At 40.5% G+C, this 15,165-nt stretch overlaps 1 long non-coding RNA gene across 1 annotated transcript in view; it reads right to left on the bottom strand.

Moving 5' to 3' along the window:
* The window catches only part of LOC104860863, a 54,032-nt gene extending 39,043 nt beyond the window's left edge, over nt 1-14,989 (bottom strand). The window contains exons 1-2 of the long non-coding RNA XR_779819.3: nt 14,887-14,989; nt 12,122-12,230 (exon numbers count right to left, since the gene is read on the bottom strand). This is a non-coding gene — a long non-coding RNA (uncharacterized LOC104860863). The remainder of the gene's footprint in view (nt 1-12,121; nt 12,231-14,886) is intronic.
* Between the last annotated feature and the right edge of the window lie 176 nt (nt 14,990-15,165).

Raw genomic sequence — 15,165 nt, 5'->3', positions numbered from 1 at the left:
CCAATAGCAAATAGTAGGACAAATGAGGATGAAAAGTCTGATAGTGAACCAACAGGACTCCCTGGACCCATAGCACAGGAGGTAACAAAATTGATCAATCAGGCTCTAGAAAAATTCAAATCAGAAATAATTTCCCAGCTAGCCAGAGAGATGATGAGCAAAATAGAAGTCATGATTCGAGACTCTAGAGCAGAAACTGAGAAAAAAATAGATGAGCTCAAGACTGTGATAGAAGCCATGAAGACTCAGCATAAGAAAGACATGGAAACAATGAATGCCCAACAGAGGAAAGAAATGGAATCCATAAAACAGATTCAAACAGATATCCAGGAGATTAAAAACTCTATTGAAAGTGTACGAAACAGAATAAAAGATTGCGAAGATAGAATTTCAGATATAGAAGATAGGATAGCAGTCAGTGACCGTGAAAAAAGAGGTCTATTAAAAACAGTAAGGGATCATGAGAAATCAATCCAACAACTCCTAGACGATACAAAGAAAAATAACATAAGACTGATAGGAATTCATGAAAAAACAGGAGAAAACACAAATGATATAAAAAAGCTCTTCACAGAATTAATGACAGAAAACTTCCCAAACAGAAGGGAAGAATTAGACATACAGATAAGTGAGGCATATAGAACCCCAACTAGCCACGATCAAAAAAAATCTACACCTAGACATATAATAATCAAGATTCCAGAAATCCAACAGAAAAACAAAATACTACAAGCAGTAAGAGAAAAGAAACAAATCACATGCAAAGGGAAGCCCATTAGAATCACAGCAGACTTTTCAACACAAACCCTTAGGTCAAGGAGAGCCTGGAGTGAGGTATTCCAAGTCCTAAAAGAAAAGAATCTCCAACCTAGACTTTTGTATCCTGCAAAACTCTCTTTCAAAATAGATGGGGAAATAAAATACTTCCACGACAAAGAGCACCTGAGAAATTTCATGAACACCAAACCAGCACTGCAAGGAATTCTAAACAATATCCTAGAAAAGGACAACGAAATTCACAATAACATGAGGCCCAACAGACCAAATCAAATAGGCAAGGCAAGAAACTAAAAGGAGATGGGAGAAAAAGTAAAAAGAGTCAACAAATGGACAAAAACATGACAAGAATAAGTCAAAATATATCAGTTGTAACCATCAATGTTAATGGCCTCAATTCACCAATCAAGAGAAACAGATTGGCAGAATGGATTAAGAAGCAAAATCCAACAATATGTTGTATACAAGAAACACACCTAGTGCAAAAGGAAGTCCATAGACTGAAAGTGAAAGGATGGAAAACAATTCTCCATGCGTCAGGAGTCCAGAAAAAAGCAGGGGTAGCAATCTTATTCTCAGATAAAGTAAATTTCAAACCAAAACTCATTAAGAGAGACAAAGAAGGACACTACATCCTTGTAAAGGGAACAATTCAAGAGGAAGAGCTGACAATCATAAACATATATGCACCAAATATAAATGCCCCCAACTATATAAAACAAATATTAAGTAACATGAAAAACCAAATAAGCACTAATACAATTGTAGTGGGGGATTTAAATACCCCACTATCACAAATTGACAGATCTACTAGGCAGAAAATCAACAATGAAATAATAGAACTGAACCAAGCTTTGGAACACATGGACTTAATAGATGTTTATAGAGTATTCCACCCCCAAAAACCAGAATATACATTCTTTTCGGCTGCACATGGATCATTCTCCAAAATAGACCACATACTGGCTCACAAAACAGGTCTAAATAAATGCAAAAAAATTGAAGTCATCCCCTGTTTATTATCAGATCATAGTGCAATCAAACTAGACATCAATAGCACAAGAAACTATAGAAACTTCACAAGCACATGGAAACTGAACAACACTCTCCTAAACAATCAATGGATTACAGAGGAAATTAAAGAAGAAATTAGACAGTTTTTACAAATAAATGAGAATGCCAATACAACATACAGGAATCTTTGGGACACAATGAAAGCAGTTCTACGTGGAAAATTCATAACATTGAATGCCCACACTAGGAAAACAGAGCGGGCTCAAATAAACAACTTAACGATGAAACTTAGACTCCTAGAAAAACAAGAGCAAGAAAAACCCAAAGCTCGAACAAGAGAGGAAATTATAAAGATCCGAGCAGAAATCAATGCAATTGAAATTAAGAAAACGATACAAAAAATAAATGAAACAAAGAGCTGGTTTTTTGAAAGAATAAATAAAATTGACAAACCCTTAGCTAATCTTATCAAAAAAAGGAAAGAAAAGGCTCAGATCCATGCAATTAGGAATGAAAAAGGCGAAGTCACAACAGATCCGAAAGAAATCCAGAGGATCATGAACACCTACTTTGAGAACCTGTACTCTAATAAAATGGAAAACACAGAAGAAATGGACAGATTTCTAGATACTTATGAATTACCAAAGTTGAACGAAGAAGATAAAAACATTTTAAACACCCCAATCACAATCAGTGAAATTGAAAATGTAATTAAAAACTTACCAACAAAGAAAAGCCCAGGCCCTGATGGATTCACTGCTGAATTTTACAAGACATTTAGAGAAGAACTACTACCATTACTCTTCAAACTTTTCAATGAAATTGAAAGAGAAGCTATACTTCCAAATTCATTCCTGGAAGCAAGTATCACTCTGATTCCCAAACCAGAGAAAGATACAACCAAAAAGGAGAACTACAGACCAATCTCCTTAATGAATATAGATGCAAAAATCCTTAATAAGATACTAGCAAACAGAATACAGAGGATTATTAAGAAGATCATCCATCATGACCAAGTCGGATTTATTCCAGAGATGCAAGGGTGGTTCAACATACGAAAGTCAGTGAATGTAATACATTATATTAACAAAGTCAAGGACAAAAACCATATGATCCTCTCAATAGATGCAGAAAAAGCATTTGATAAAATTCAACACCCATTCATGATAAAAACCCTGCAAAAAATTGGAATAGATGGTCTATACCTCAATTTAATAAAGGCTATTTATGAAAAACCATCAGCCAACATCATATTGAATGGCCAAAAACTGAAAACCTTCATGTTAAAATCAGGAACAAGACAAGGATGCCCACTATCGCCACTTCTCTTCAATATAGTTCTGGAAACATTAGCCACAGCAATTAGACAAGAGAAAGAAATTAAAGCAATAAAGATAGGAAAGGAAGAAGTTAAACTATCATTATTTGCTGATGATATGATACTCTACATTGAAGATCCAAAAAACTCCACCAAAAAACTTCTAGACTTAATTGACAGATTCAGTAAAGTATCTGGATACAAGGTGAATACCCAAAAATCAATAGCCTTTCTATACACAAATAACAGACAGACAGAAAGAGAAATAAGGGAAAAAATTCCTTTTACAATAGCATCCAAAAAAATGAAGTATCTAGGAATCAATCTAACAAAAGAAACAAAAGATCTCTACACTGAAAACTACAGCACTCTGAAAAAAGAAATCGAAGAGGATATAAAAAAATGGAAAGATATCCCCTGCTCCTGGGTAGGAAGAATCAACATAGTGAAAATGGCCATACTACCGAAACTGCTATATACATTCAATGCAATGCCAATTGAAATTCCAACACTATATTTCACAGAACTAGAAAAAAGAATCCAAAAATTCATTTGGAACCACAAGAGACCTAGAATAGCAAAAGCCATTATAGGCAACAGTCACATGGCACCAGGTGTAACAATTCCCAATTTGAAACTATACTACAAAGCCACTGTGATAAAATCAGCATGGTACTGGCAAAGAAATAGGCCTGAGGATCAATGGAACAGACTGGAAGACACAAAAACAAATGCAGATGTACTCAGCTACCTCATCTTCGACAAAGGAGCTCACCATCCTCAGTGGAGGAAAGATAGCCTCTTTAATAAATGGTGTTGGAAAAACTGGATATCAACCTGTCACAGATTAAAATTAGACCCTTATCTTTCGCCATGCACTAAATTAAAATCCAAATGGATTAAAGATCTAAATATTAAAACAGAAACATTAAACTTGCTGGAAAGTAAGTTAGGCAGAACTCTGGAAGACATTGGTATAGGAAAAGACTTTATGAACAAATCCTCAGTAGCACGGGAACTAGCAGAAAGAATCAACAACTGGGATCTCATCTTACTAAAAAGCTTCTGTACTTCAAAAGAAACCATTAGCAGAACTAAGAGACAATCTACAATGTGGGAAAAAATTTTTACCAGCTGTACCTCAGACAAAGGACTATTATCAAGGATATATAAAGAACTCAAAACAATCAGTCCCCCCAAATATAAAGACCCGATCCAAAAATGGGCATCCGAAATGAACAGACATTTCTCATACAAAGAAGTGAAAGCAGCAAGAAAATATATGAAAAAATGTTCCACATCACTGGTCATTCGAGAGATGCAGATGAAAACAACACTGAGATTCCACCTCACCCCACAAAGAATGGCTGCTATCAAGAAATCACACAATAACAAATGTTGGCGGGGTTGTGGGGAGAAAGGAACCCTCCTCCATTGTTGGTGGGAGTGCAGACTAGTGCAACCACTATGGAAATCAATATGGAGATACCTCAAAGAGCTTGGACTGGAGGTTCCATTTGACCCAGCCATCCCTCTGTTGGGTATCTTTCCAAGAGAACTAAAAGAATCATATCACAGAGAAGTATGTGCACCCATGTTTATAGCGGCACAGTTTGTAATAGCTAAATCTTGGAAACAACCTATTTGCCCATCCGTTGGAAACTGGATAAAGAAGTTGTGGTTTTTCTATAAAATGGAATATTACTCAGCCATAAAGAGCGAGAGAATAGATTCATTCATAGGAAAATGGATACATATTGAAGATATACTCCTAAGTGAAATAAATAAGTCACACATGTGTAAATACCAAATAGTTTCCCTGGTGTGAATATTCTGCAACAATGCATAAGATTCTAATAAGATTACTGACATTTAGAAATTTGAAGAAAGGAGCTAAAGGTGTAGAGAAGGTGTGATGCGTAGGGGAAGAACAAAAAGGGAAAAGAAAAAAATGTGAGAGAATGAAAAGATGAAAATAAAGTGTTTGTAGATGGGGAGGGGAGGAGGGGGTGAAGGGAGGGCAGAGGTAAGGGGAAAAAATGAGAATCAAGACTTGCCATGTAAAGGTACATGATCCCAACAATGACTGTAACTGTACTGTATCCCTAAAATGTACCAATAAACTCAATAAAATTAAAAAAAAAATAAGACCCAATCCAAAAAGGGGCTTCTAGGGCTGGGGATTTAGCTCAGTGGTTCCGCTACCTGCCTTGCAAGCACAAGGACCCGAGTTCAATCTCCAATACCAAACAAACAAGCACAAAACAAAAATGGGCTTCTAAAATGAACACATTTCTCAGGTGAAGTAAAATCAGCAAACAAACATATGAAAAAATGTTCCACATCACTAGCCATTTGAGAGATGCAGATGAAAACACTGAGATTCCATTTCACTCCAGAAAAAATGGCTGCTATCGAGAAATCAGCCAATAGCAAATGCTCATGGGACTGTGGGGAGAAAGGAGCCCCTCTACTGTTGGTGCGAGTGTAGGCTGGTGCAAACACTGTGGAAATCAGTGTGGAGGTTTCTCAAAGAACTAGGATTAGAGCAATTAGATAATTTGAACCAGCTATTCTCCTGCTGGATTTCTTCCCAAAAGACTTAAAGGCATCATACCACAGTGATATATGTGAACTCATGTTTATAGCGGCATAGTTTGTAATAGCTAAATCTTGGATACAGCCCAATTGCTCATAAACTGGTGACTGGATAAAGATTTTTTTTTTATAAAATGGACTACTACTCAGCCATAAAGAATGACGAACTAGCCAGGTGTGGTGGTGCACACCTGTCATCCCAGCACTTGGGAGGCTGAGGCAGGAGGATCGCTGTGAGTTCAAGACCAGCCTGGGCTACATAGTGAGACCCTGTCTCAAAAAAAACAAAAAAACAAAAAAAGAACTAGAGGCGTTTATGGCTAAATGCATGCATCTGGAGGCCACTGTAACAAGTGAAATAAATAGGACACACATGGGTAAATACCGAATAGTTTCTCTGGTGTGAGAAACTGGAAGAATAACTGAGAGCCAAAATGTATAACAGATGGTGTAAAATAGGAAGAAAAGGCCCCAAAGGGAAGGGGAAGTAGGAAGGGGGGCAGGGGAAAGGAAAAGAAGGGAAGGAAAAATATAGGAAAAGGGAAAAGTAGACAACAAAAAAGTTTTTGTACATAGGGAGAGGTTGAAGGGTGGAAGGAAAGGAAAGAGAATGGGGAAAATAGAAAACGTGAATTATTTCATTTGAGACAATATAAAGTGGAACTGGAGGACATGGTGCACAGCGAGACAGCGAGATGAAGAGGCACAGAAAGAAACGCTGCAGTGTCTCTTCCACGTGGAATCTAGAACAACTCAGAAGCAGAGAACAGAATGACGGTGATGGAGGCGGGGGAACCAGGAATGGGAACGATATGGTAATGAGTACAAGATTTAGTTTGTTGAAAAGAAAATTTTGTGTTATTACCTATTTCTTCTTTGTAAAAATCTTTTTTGGCCTATGTCTTACACTTTGAGTAATTGCTTTGAGGATAATGATATACACTTTATTCACTATTGTTATTCCATTATTTTGTCATGAAAATTTCTTTTGTAAAATTTAAAAAATCAATCTAAAGAAACAGAATTCAAATGGATCGCTTCTCTTTTTTGAGAAAACTAAAATATAAATAAGTAAAAGAGATAGTAGGAAACAAAAAGGCAGACCTTTTGGAGATGGGGAAGGGAATTGGAGAGGCGAGTATAGGGGGTAAAGGGCTTGAAAATGACCAGGATGTGTTATATATATACTGGAAACTACCCTTTGTGAAACCTTTTATAGATGCTATTCTTAGATACCTACTTCTGTATACTGGAACCCCTCTAAAACTCCATGAACCTTAGCCCACCCGAGCAACAAGCTCACCCCAAGAACAAAGTTTAAAACCCTTATTGGCCTAAAACCCCTATAAAAATGGGCAGAGCAATTTGCAAGTACAAGGTCCTGAGTTCAATCCCTGGTACAAAAAAAAAAAAAGTTAAGAAAACATTCAGTAATAAAAACATTTTTAAAAGAGCATTTCAGGTGGTACATACACTAAGTAGCTTAATTAGCAGTCTATGTTGTATTCCTAAATCATAGTATGACTTTGCACCCTATAAATATATATAGTTACAAACTGTCAATGTATAATAAAATAAAAATTTGAAAGGATTGTCATCTACTGCAGCTGGAAAGCAAGTGGAGCTGAAGAGTGGCACAAGTCTGTGCTGTAAGAGCAGTATGTGCTGTAAGAGCAGTAAAGTGTCAAGGACGGCTAACTTTTTGGCCTCTGTGGGTCTTTCTTTAAAGGAATGGAACAGGGATATCTCTGGAGATGCTTTTTAGAGCAAGTAACTCTGAGGTTTGCTTGAGCACTCTGAGCAGACAGTAATGAATCACTCTCCCCTTATTTGCCCATACTCTTTGTTTTTAATTAATTAGTCCCTTCTTGCAAAAACTATGCAGGGATCTGCACTGAGGCAGATGCCCTGCAAAACATTCTCTGCCTCCCTCAAGATTTTTCTACACTGGTCAAGGTTGTCCATGCCTATAGTCCCAACTACTAGGGAGGCTGAAGTGGGAGGATTCCTGCCAGCCTGGGAAAGATAATGAGACCCTGTTTGTTTATCACTGGACAGGTTCCAAGGAAACATCCCAAAGTACAGGTGGAAACTTCAACTATTTGCCCCCACCAACAGAGCTTTTTTATTTTTCTTTTTTGGTCTTGGAGATGAAATCCAGGGCTTTCACACTGAGTTACATCCACAGCCTTTTGTTTTGAGACATGGACTTGCTTAATTTCTTAGACTGGGCTCAAACTTACAATACTCCTGCCTCAGCAGGAGTAATCAGAGTGCTGAGATTACAGCTATGTTTTTAATAGCTAGAGTAGGTTCTTGACTTGTCACAGAAAAAACATTTCAAATTGGGCATGGTGGCATGTGCTTGTAATCCTAGCACTCAGGAGGCTGAGGTAGGAGGACTGACGTGAGTTCGAGGCAAGTCTGGACTACACAGCGAGACCCTGTCTCAAGAAAACTAAAACTAGAACCAGGGATTTAGCTCAGTGGTTCAGGTACCTGCCTCGCAAGCACAAGGGCCCAAGTTCAATCCCCGGCACCAAAACAAAAACAAAACAACAACAACAAAACTAAAACTAAAATAAAATAAATTAAAGAAAACAGGGCCAGGAATATAGCAAAAGCCCTGGGTTCAATCCCTAGTACTAAAAGGAGGTTGGAGGTTGGGGTTGTAGCTCAGAGGTAAGTGTACTTCTGGTTCCATCCACCAGTATCACCAAAAAAGAAAAAAGAAGTGCCTATTACTCCAAATGTACGGTACAAAGTGTGCTATGGACACGGGGAGGTAAACCATTTGGTATGGTTTGGGTAAGTTTGGAGCCGTCAGAAGAGGCTGGAGCAAACGTTCACATCAAAGTGGCCCTCTTGTGCCCCATGTGCAAGCACCACCTCATCTTTTTCACTCCAGGATAAGCCAGAGAAGGACAAACCAGCGCAAAGGTTGCAGCTGTGAGGAACTGCGGTCTGTTAAACCACAACTCTCGATGGAACCATTTCTGAAATAAAAAAGTTTACTCATCCATTACTGATGTTAGCCAGAAAAAAAGGACCACATCTAAGGACAAGTTCCTATAACTTCTAGCAGCAAGACTAGGCAGCATTTGGAAAAATATCCACTGGATCTGGAGCTAAAAATAACGTTTCTAATCAAATTTGGGAAAGGAAAGATTAAATTACTTACATTAATCCTGGACTGGTGTTACTTGGAGATGAAGTAGAAGCCTCATTATAACTATCCTCTATAATGTATCTGAACTCAGAATACGCATCACAGTTGAAAACAGTGTACACTACTTAAAAAAAAAAGGGCGGGCGATTGAGCTCAGTGGTTCCGCCGCCTAGCTGGCAAGTGCAAGATCCCGTGTTTGATCCCCAGTACCAAAAAAATCCCTAAAACAAAAAAAAAACCCACTACTTTAATATGTAAATTAAATTAATTCAGCCTTATGAATACCTTCAACAATATTCATAAAAAAGGAAGACACAAGCCTTCCTAGCATTTTCTCACACAGTCTCTGCGGGCCAGAATCCAGGAATGGCTCAGATAGGTGGTGCTCACTTTAAGTGTCTCAGAGGTCAAGACGGTTGCCATCATTTGGACCTAGAACACCCCTACTGGCCCATGTATTAAAGGTCTAGTCCCCAACCTGGTGCTACTGGAACACAGTGGGACCTCTAAGACTTGGTTTTAGGTTACCTGTGAAGGGGATGGTGGAGTCCTGGTGTCTTTCTCCCTCTCTCTCTGATTCATGGCCGCCATGAGGTGAACAGCTTTGCTCTACCACACGCTCCCTGACATGACACGCAGCCTTGCTACTGGTCGAAAAGCAACAGGGCCAACCAACCACAGGCTGAAACCCCCTCCAGTTTTCTTTTAGGCTGTTGGCAATAATCCTCAGGTGGGTTCTCCACGCCCAAACCACGCTGACTCGGTTCAACAGGGCATTCCAAGGTGACAATTAGTTAATCCACCACAGGTGGATTCTTTTAAGAGGGGACTCTTTTAAGATTGTTCCTTCTTCTTTGGGTATTGTGCCTCAGCTCTAAAATTATAGACTGTTCCTTATAACAGTTAGAGTTGTCCTTACCTCTTCAACCCCTGTAATTCATGTGTGTGTGTATTTGTGTGGGGATGGCTAGTATATTATAAGGGATTGAACCCAGGTGCGTTCTACCACTCAGCTGTATGACCAAGCCTTTTGAGACACAGTCTTACTAAATTGCTGGGCTCCAACTTGTGATCTTCCCACCTCAGCAGCCCTGTAGGATGGTCCAGGTGGTAAGGAAGAGAGGCCACCTGCCAAGAACCAGCTGGACTTGTGTGGGACATTGCTGTGGGATCCAGGCCCTTGGCTGGATTCTTCGACTCTAGTATACAGTTAGATCTCTTGCACTGCTCTGCATTTGACTTTTTGGGTAACTATTACAAAGTAGTCCTTTAAATTATATGTTCTATATTAAATCCATTTCCCTTGCAAACCCTGGTTACAACACTATTCTTCTGTTAAGATTTGGACCTCCCTGGAGAGAGGGTGATCATGGCCTGCTCTATGGTGAAGTTTGCTAATATGCTATAGCTGGGGTTGGCAAGGAGGAAAAAAATTGACCACTGAGGAACCACTGAACTCACTAAACCTGCCAGCCACCACACCACCTTTGTGTGTGTGTGTGCATGAGAGTGAGAGAGAGAGAGAGAGAGAGAGAGAGAGAGAGAGAGAGAGAGAGAGAGGGGGTGAGAGAGAGGAAGAGAGAGAGAGAGAGAGAGAGAGAGAGAGAGAGAGAGGGATTGAGAGAGAGGACATATGCATGCACATGAGAGGGACAGTTTTGCAAACCATTCCTTGTTATGGGCCATAAAAGCGAGAAGGCAAACAGTACACTGGAGCCAGGACCAGAAGCCCCTTCACTTTTCTGTGTCCCTAGTGGTCTCTACTGAGGAAGTGAATGGGTGCCAGCTGGCAGAGGAGAAACACTCATAGGGTCCTGCTTCAGGGTCTCAAAGCACAGCAGAGGAGTGGATGTGGAGCCAAGAAGCTGTAAACTGATTACAAGTACACATACATGCTACTACAGAAAAATTAATTAGTTGATTCTGGAGTGCTGTCTTAGACTCCCTGGGCTGCTGCCTCATACACATGATACACACACTGTTCTGCTTTTGTACAATCTAAGTAATTCTGCAACATATCAGGACCTCAGGATCTTGGTTAAGGGATCATGGACCAGTACAGTACTACTTTGTTGTTAGCATATTTTGCAAAACTTGGTGTACAGATTCTGAAACTCTGGGGGGAAATATGCCTCCAGGTATTCTTTTTAATTTTTGGTACGGGGATCAAACTGAGGACCTTGCACTTGCAAGGCAGGTGCAGTGTCATTGAGCTAAATCTCCAGCCTAAGGTCTTCTGTTTTTTATTATCATCAAATCTGATGGCCATGTTGTATCAAGTTTGAAGCAATAAGATACCTGAGCATCTAAGTTCTTGTTTAGGAAGAGGCTAGAATAAGGAGATAGATAAGCCTTGGTTCAGCTTGCATAGGCTTTTATCAGAAATATGACTTTTTTTCTGTCCTGGGGGTTGAACCCAGGACCTCATGCATGCTAGGCAAGTATTCTACCACTAAGCTATATCCCTGGCACTTTTTTTGTTTGAGACAATGTCTCATACTAAGTTGCTCAGGATGCCCCTAAACTCGCAATCCTCCTGCCTCAGCTTCCCGAGTAGCTGGAACGATAGGCATTTACCACAGAGCTTGGCTTAAATATGATTTGATAATACCACCAAGCTTTTGATATTTCATTCAATATGAGTCTTTTTTTTCTCTTAAGGGGGATATTGAGTTAATCTCCACCACAGTTCCAATGACAGGGGCTGCAAACTAAAATATCTATCTGGGTTGGGCATTAAATCTAGATGAGAGAAGTATGCAGATTTCTAGGGTTTGAATGTCTCCACCAAAACTTACATTAACATTGAATCGCCACTAGAGCTGCTAAGAGGTGGGACCAGGTGGCAGTGTTAAGAGGTGATTGGGTAAAGTACGTTATGTGCATGTACAAAAAGAGAGGTGTTTGGGTCTTGAGGACTCTGCCCTGAGGTGTGGATCAATCTGAATGTGAATTAATGGATTAATGAGGTTATGAGGGCATGGATTTGTTATGAAAGGGAGCTCTCTCTGGCTATTTCTCATCAAATGGTGCTCACTTTCATGTCACGATCCTGCAGCAAGGCCCTCACCAGATTCCAAGCAGATGACACCATGCTCTTAGACTTCCAGACCCATAAGCTAGATAAAGCTCTTTTCCTTATATATTACCCAGGTTCACAGATTCTGTTATGGCAACAACAGACAGACTAAGACACATACACGAGACAACTGGAAGTAATAGCACCATGAAAAATCATACAGTACCTGCTTCATAAAAAGAAGATAGTTGCAGCTGGGCATCATGGGCATCACTTGGGAGACTGAGGCAGGAGACTTACAAGTTAAATGTCATTCATTGCAACTTAGTGAGACCCTATATCAAAGTAAAACAAAGAGTCGGGTGTAGTTCAGTGGTAGAGCACTTGCCTAACTTGTATGTGGCCCTGGGTTCAAGCCCTAGTACTCCAGGAAGAAAAAATAGTTACTCTTTAATTGCGCATATTGCTACCATCTTGATCCAATAGTCAGGCAGACATTCTAATTTTTCAAGAGAAGCTTGAAATTCAGATTTTTAAAATGTCAAACTGTACTAGGGGTGGTGGCATGTGAATGTAATCCCAGCCCATGGGAGGCTGAGGCAGGAGGACTGCCATGAGCTTGAGACCAGCCTGGGCTACAGAGTGAGTTTAAAGCCAGCCCGAACAACATAGTAAGACCCTGTTTCAAATAATCCCCCCAAAAAAGTGAAACAAATTTTGAAATAAAAAGATGGCACAAGATAAACATATACATGGAAGGGATCACATTCAGCTTGTGACTCCTACCTGGGTCCTATGTGCTATGTCCTGTGGTAAGTGCTGAGACTTTTACAGTCTTGGGCCTCAACAAATCATGCCTCTCTGTGTATACATCCTTGAACAGAACGTTGCTACACTGACTATGGATGTGGCTGCATGACTTGCTTTGGCTGATGGGGCACTAGCAAGAGTGCTACAATCAAAGGCTTGACAAGCATTTGTTCACTGAAGCTTGTCCTCTTTCAAACTACTATGCAGACTCTTGAATGATAAGAAGCCTTGTGGAAAAGAGAGGCCCTAGAGGATGTGAAATCATTTTTAATGAATTCCCAGATGATTGTAGCCCCACATATTACCTCAGAACACACCGTGTGGGCCCAGCTGAGCCACCCACACAATTGTAAAAAATAATAAACCATTGTTATTCTAAGCTGCTAAATCTAAGGGTGGTTTGTTATGTTGCAATAGGTAACCGAAACAAAGGTCATTTATCCTAACCTCCTTGTTTTACTACCAAGGTTCAGATAGGGGAAAGAGTCTGGTGAAATTCAGACAGCATGTTAGAAACAATAACTTTGCAGTTCTGGGCTTTTTCTTCCTATTGCATTTCTTCCAATTTTCTTGGTGAAAAGCACCTCATAAGGACCGTGAAACTTCACAGTATCTTCAGGGAATTTATACTGTGTCCTAAATGTGTACAAATTGCTGTAATAACTTGGCCTTGAAAATGGAAAAGATTTCTAGGTCATCCAGTCACTTCATTTTACAGGTTCAGAGAATGAAAAAATACTTTAGAAGAGAGCAGCCTCTGACATCTGGAAGCTGGCCTGGTAAAATCATCCAAGCCTTAATGTCACTAGACAAAAACTTGGCCCTTAGAGCTAGGCTTCGTGTTCTCCCGTAGAACAGAAACAATTTCACAGAACATCAATATCAGATAAGGCCATTCTATGACCATAATGGATCAAGACAAATATAAGACCACTTTATAATCATGTTTGAACTCAGATAAAACATGAATATTGTCCTAACCACAAAAAATGAAAAAGTACTCTCATTGGGCAAATACCAGGGACTGTTTCTTTACCAAATACAGCATTAGCCTCAATGTAATATTCCTTTCCTTCAGATAAGATTTATTGATATGTCCAATCATAGAATTGTCTCCACTTTGTGATATCTCCAGAGAGATGTCTGTGCTTCCTTAAATCTTCTCCCAAATCAGCTAACATTGTTTCCCCCTAGTACAGGGAATTGAAATCAGGGTATTCACACTGAGCTACATTCTCAGGCCCCTTCCCTCCTTTACTTTTTATCTCTGAGTCAGTCATTAAGTGGCCCAGGCTGGGGTGGAACTTGCAATCCTTCTGCATCAGCCTTCCAGAGTGCTGGGAAGGTGCATGCCACCATACTCGGCTTCATCTAACAGCTCTTAAGATGCAGCACAATTCCTCATGCAGCGTGTTTTCCCTCATTGCAACTAGTAATAAATTTAGCTTGTTCTATTATCAGTGTTGCTGTTGGTGGTTAATTAGCGGGAAATGACTTGCTGAAATTCGAGTTGGAGGTAGAGTTCACTAGAAGGCGTCTCCAATCAGATTCCTTCTTAGCACTGTTATTCTTCTGGTTAACGACCCTTCCTTCCCTATTAGAATTAAATTCCACGAGAACGGGGGCCTCATGTGATTCTCAGTACTTAATCAGTCAATACTCAGTAGTGGCTGGATATTTAAAACAATAAATATTTTCTGAGCGAATGAGTGAAGGGGTTCAATCTACACAGGTTCCCTTCCATGTCTCAGTTCTACCAATTCGTGTGGCATACAGACAGCCCATCTCCGTACACTGCCTCTCTCCCTCAAAAAACTCCAAATCCCTTTTTCTGGCATGCTCAACCTCTTAAGACTCCTCGGTGGCCCTCTCTCATACTCAAATCCAGGACTCTACCTTCCTAACCTACCTAGAACCCACTGGTCTACACCATCTGCCCCACCACAAGAAACACTCGCGGAAAGCCCTGCCGCTACCTAGGCATACTGCGGACACCGATAGCGCATGTGCGGAAATCGGTCGCAGAGGCAAGATCTCCGACAAGTAAGGAGTTGCCTTCGAGTTTCCGTCCCGGTTTAAGCAGGCTTGGGCTGTCAGGAAGTGAGAAGAAACTAGCCGGAAAAGAAAACCAGCGCGCAAGGCTTTCTGGGACCTGTAGTTGTGGTGCTTCCGAAGGCTTACCCAAAGCAAGTCCTTCCTTCTTTAGGTCTGCACTCAAAGAATTCACAGTCCAGCGCTCCATTCAGCTCAGAATTCAGCCCCGGGCTTCCTATAGAGAGTGGTCTCGGATCCGCTTTGTGTTCCCACAACGCCCCGCGGGGCTCGCGGCGCCTGCTGGGAGTTGTAGTCTTTGCTCTGCGTACTGCGTTCGCCGCGGGGGAGGGCGGAGCTGCCGGCGGCCCGGGCGGGCTGGCAGCTAGAGAGGGTGCGAGAGCTGCCTCCGCCTCTGCCTCCTCCGCC

The sequence above is a fragment of the Fukomys damarensis genome, unplaced genomic scaffold (genome assembly GCF_012274545.1).
Source record: "Fukomys damarensis isolate Sample0158 unplaced genomic scaffold, DMR_v1.0_HiC HiC_scaffold_9, whole genome shotgun sequence".
In the NCBI taxonomy this organism is placed as follows: domain Eukaryota; kingdom Metazoa; phylum Chordata; class Mammalia; order Rodentia; family Bathyergidae; genus Fukomys; species Fukomys damarensis.
The sequence above is the reverse complement of the archived record's forward strand: the minus strand, read 5'-3'. Positions and strand labels throughout refer to the sequence as shown.